Here is a 5,376-nt window from a genome sequence, read left to right on the forward strand (position 1 = left end):
GTGAAGGCATTAGGATTTCAAAAGGGAGGCGAAGATAAGGCTATCATGGCATAATATTGGGAGTTCTTGTACAAATCAAGTTGGAAGACACAAGAGGAGTTCGTTTATGAGGAGATGTGTGCCAACTTCCATAGTTTTGCAAGCCAAGTTATTAATGGAAGGGCACAAAGGCAGCCATGTCTCCACATTCCTCCTCTTTGTAAAGATTTCAAAACCTTTCAAAGGCGCATTGATGAAGGAAAAAGCCGTATAGCCTACCATATGATCGTGTGCCCGATCGTGTGGCCTTAAGAGGAGATTGTTTATCATCGCGTTTTGTGGAAATCACTGTAGCGAAAGTGCTGTAGCAGAAATTAGCGTAGGCAATTACGTGAGCGAATTCATTTGTTCCGCGCCAGCGCGAAATTTCCCGCGACCGCGTGGAAATTCCTGCAGCCCACGCGGTGCGCGTGGAAAAATCCACGCGTGGGCGCGTGGGGGCACGCGTATCGGGACGCGTTGTGAGGCCTATAAATAGCCGTTTTGCCCTATTCTTTCTCATCTTTGTATGCGGCTCTTGAGGGGTGAGACGAGCTGGGGTTTGGAGAGGAGGTCTTTGCTGGCTTTGGGCGCCCGTCACTAACTTTGATCGATTCCTCCTCCGTCATAGCATCAAGGAAGCCACCGGTGAACCTAGCTTCAGAGTGGGTCCTTCAAGGCGTCGAGCTCTCCATCAAGGCCATCGGTTCATACATAAGGGGTTTATTTCTATGGTTTTTAATGTACTTTCATTCATTGATGGTGTGTTTTGTATGTTGCTCCATGGAGGCTAAAACCTAGAGGGTATTTGGGCTTGTGAACCCTAGGATTCTCATCTTTTGTGGATTTGCTTTGTGTTTCTATTTAATCCGAGTATGATTAAGTTTCATTCTTGATTGTTTAATGCTTGCTTGCCTTATTGATCTTATGGTTATTTGGTTTGCATGATTTGTTGCCTTGGTGGGAGAGATCTCCATTAGGGGTTTAGAACCTCAAGATTGAAAGAGGGTTGAGAGGGTGAATCATGAGATAGTGAAGTATCCCCTTTCCCCTCCGATTGGTGTATTCTATCTCCATTCCCTAAAGCTCTATGCAACCATATTTGGTGGGGGCGTGAGATTGCTCGATTTCTCCGCCCGGGACCTTATGAGGGGATTAGGATCGCTTCGCGGGAATTAGGGTTGGATCAATCTTTAGGAATTGGATACACAATTTGGAATCCCTAGAGTGCTTTTGCGGTCATATGTGGTGTGAGGTGTTGAGATTGGCGATTTCTCCACGGGACCTCGTGAGGGGACTAGTAGTCGGTGATCTAGAGATGAGACCCGATTATGTTTGGATTTTCACGACTTAACTTACTCATCATAGAAACACTTTGCTTATCCGGTACCCTAATACCGAATCCTAGGGAGCAATGCCCGAATACCCCCACTTTTCTTTGTTTGAGATTCTTCCTCCATTTTACCCTTGCATATTTGTCTCCGGTGTTCATCTCTTCGCACATTAGATCACCACACTATCCCATTATCATTAGGCTAGATAGCAGAGAAGAAGTTAGTACTAGTAGCCCTGTTCCCTGTGGATTCGACTACCCGACTCACCGGGTATTTATTACTTCGACACCCGTGCACTTGCGGTACACACACGCATATTCGGACGTGTCAAGTTTTTGGCGCCGTTGCCGGGGAATAGGATACTAGGAACGCTAGGACTTTGTTGCTCTAGCCATTTATCCATTTTTCATTTTATTTTTCTATTCCACACTTTCTTTTTCTTCCATCATTCTCATCGGTTTTTATTTTGTTTTCATCCATTTCACTTTATCTTCTTCCACCGTTCTATTTTGTTTTATTTTGTGTTACTTACTTTTTCTTGCATGGAACTTGAATGATGATTAATCCAATTTTAAACTTATATTTTCAGGTTGAAGCCCTCACTAGAAAACTTGATCAATTTGTTAATGTTCATCAACATCACGATCCATATCGCATCAACTATCATCCAAATCAAAGGAGCTACCCAAATCTCTTGTGGGATATTGATGAACAACAATGGGAAGCACCTCAAGAAGAATTTCAGATGGATGAGAAGCTTGAAGATGATGTACTTCGGTTGGAAAGAGTGTTACCGAGATTTATTGAAGCCACCGATGCTCGTTTCCAAAATATTGAGGCCACATTAAGTTGTCACGAGGTCTCCATCAAAAACATTGAACATCAATTAGGAGAGATCTTGGACATGCTTGCTAAGGAAAAAGAAGAATTTGAACAAGCAAGGCAAGTATCTCCGGGCCATGATGAGGCCATGAGCAACATTGAAGAAATTGGGCAAATTGAGTACATTGGGGTGGAAAATGAAAAGAAAGAAGTTGAACATCATCTTGAGATTTTGGATTGTGTGAATGAAGATTATGCTTGTGAACGAGGAAATTTTCAAGGGGATTTGCTAGTCTCATGTTCTTTCCAAGTTGAAAATACACAAGAAGAAGCAAATCCCAAGGTAATGGAACAAGCATTTCTCTTTGGGATTGATCAAATCTTACAATGCAAGAAAGAGACTTTGGGAAGGGAAGAAGATGTGGGTAGGAGATTGAAACCATCCAATGACCCACCTATGCTAATCTTGGACAATTCCCAACCCAAATTGTTTCCTTGGAGGCCAAAAGTAAGATGGTTGAACTCTCCAACAAATACTTCATCCCGGCAAGTTGACTCTTGGTTTTAAAGGAAGTAGCTATGCAATGTCTAGTCGGGAGGAACACACTCTTTTCAAGCCTCCATAAGGTAAGGAAGAGGTACGTCAAGCTTAGTGACGTAAAACAAAGCGCTTCTTGGGGAGGCAACCCAAGTTTTTAAATGTTTTTCTAGTTTTAGATTTTTCATTTCTGCGATAATAAATTCATGAGTGGGTGCTTTGATGAATTCTTGTTGGTGTTGAAGTTTTCATGGAAAATTTTGGTGATTTAACTTGATTTTCGTGTATGTGGCATGGTTTAGGGGAGTAATTCATGTTTATAGTTGAAGAATTAGTGTTAATTTGAAGTTTGGAGCCTTGCGTGGACTATCTGCAGAAATTTTTGCAGCTCACTGCAGTCGCGTGGGATTTCTCGTGACCGTGTCTGACTCTACGCAGGGGTGTGGAATTTCCACACCCCTATGTGGTTTATAAGAACATGAGGGGTCACTTTTCATTATCTTCATCACTTATACCCTTCATGTCCCACTTCTCCATCTTCAAGAATCCAAACTTTTGAGCACAAAAACTAAGTTCTTCAACTCCTTTGAGATTTAAAAAGTGTTTTTGCCGGCATTTGCATTAAGTTTCCTTCACCAATTTGCACCGGTAAGCTTTATCTTCTCCCATTTTCTCCATGCTCTTATTTTTGCCAATCCATGAAGTTTTCTTGGTTTATAAGTGTTGTTTTTCATGAAAAATTATGTAGAAACACTTTAGAATGTATGGATCGAAAACTTTTTGGAGCGTTGGAGCCCAATCATGGCTTCTTGGCCATGGTTAGGCCCATGCTGGCAGCGTGGCCGCCCACCGCCCGCGTGGGCGAGGGCCCTGCTTTCGTTTGGCCGCGCTCCCACGCGGCGGCGGCCACGCAGCGCCAGCGTGGGGTACGGCCGACCGCTCAGCTGCGTGCCGCAGGCGGCGGCCCGCTACGCGCCAGCGTGGGCTGGCCCGACAGCGTGGGTTGGGCGCCCAGCGGTAGCGCCCGATCACGCACCCAGCGTGGGTTGGCCCGACCAGCGGTTGGCCGCAGCGGCGGCGTGGCGCCTACGGCCGAGACGAGCGCGCTCACGCGGGCGCGTGGCTTCCCCACACGCCCGCGTGGCTTCCCCACACGCCCGCGTGGGCTGGAAAAGCACCCAATAAGGCCAGAAAAGTGCTTGGCTTGTCCTCCACGCCCGCGTGGAGCCCTGTACTCATCAAATTCATGCTTAACTGACTTCTTTTGAAGCTTTATTTGCAGGTATGACACCAAGGACCGAAAAACTTGTTCCGAAATGCTTGAATTTCATACGGTTAACCTTGGATGAGAAGATTATTTTGGCACACCGGCAACACCAGAAGACGACGTTGATGCTTGAGGCGTCCCACTCATGATTCTTTAGTTTTCTTTACTTTTGTTTTCATTTATAGTTTTTCTTTATTTTATTTTATTATTTTATTTGTTTTTGTTTGTTTTTAGACTTTAGTTAACTTTGTGTTTTGTTTTGTTTGTGCGAGTTTGTGCTTCATGTGTTTACTTATAAAAACTCGTACATCTTTTCTTTTTGTTGAGCTTCACTGAACCCCTTATATACGTGCAGATGGCCTTGAGTGATGTTGATGGTGTTTTAGTCATAGACACGATCATGTGCGTTGTCCCATGGTTGTGTGAGCTTCACAACCTATACCACACGCCCTTGAGTTGGACTTCACCAAACGTTTAATGAGGAATTCAGGGGAGTATTGTTTTAATTGCATTTCCGCACACATTATGCTTCTATTGATGCTATTTTTTTTATTGTGCTTGCATGCGTACATTGAGGACAATGTACATCTTAAGTGTGGGGGAGGGTTCACCTTATACATGACTTTTTACTTGTGTTTTTCATGAGCATGCTCTTGTTGCCAATGAAGGTTCACCTTAGGGTTAAGAGTTTAATTCTTAGTTTTTTTGGAGGTTATAAACATGGATTTTTATCATGCTCTAGTTTTTCATCCAATTTTTATTGAATATTTTTTTCTCCGATTGCCCTTTGTGCACCTTTCTCGCTCATTAGACCTATGAAGACTCTAGTTCATTATGTTTTGGGACTTTTAGTGTGCTAGTTTTTTATTTGAAAAAAAGATCAAAAAAATCAGATAAAAATAAATAAATATAAATAAATAAAAAGAAATGGAAATTGTTTGTTGTTTGTACATAGGGTGTGGAAAGAGCTACCACCCATGATGTATGTAGCTACTCTCATAAGTCGGATACTTGTTATGCCCTAATGAGAGAAAGAGCTATCTCATGGGATGTGTGAAAGCTACCATCCTCGGTAGAAAAGAGCTACCACTTGAAAGTGTGAAAGCCACTCGGGAGGCATCTTGGGAAAGGGAGCTACCTTAGAGGTTGTGTGAAGCTACTACCTATTCTTTACGCTTATAAATAAGTCCCATTTTAATAAGAACTTGGTAGTGGACATAGTGTTGACATGAGTTGAGTTTTTTCACACACACACGCATTCGGATTTTATCATATTCATTTTTGATTGGATTGTTTGCTAGAGCATTGATTGCTTTGTCTAGTGTTTGATTCTCTCCATGACTGTAGAATTTTATTCTTGTACTCATTTGGTGAACCTAAGGCCAAGCACTTCTCTT

This window comes from Dioscorea cayenensis, chromosome 1 (genome assembly GCF_009730915.1).
Source record: "Dioscorea cayenensis subsp. rotundata cultivar TDr96_F1 chromosome 1, TDr96_F1_v2_PseudoChromosome.rev07_lg8_w22 25.fasta, whole genome shotgun sequence".
In the NCBI taxonomy this organism is placed as follows: Eukaryota; Viridiplantae; Streptophyta; class Magnoliopsida; order Dioscoreales; family Dioscoreaceae; genus Dioscorea; species Dioscorea cayenensis.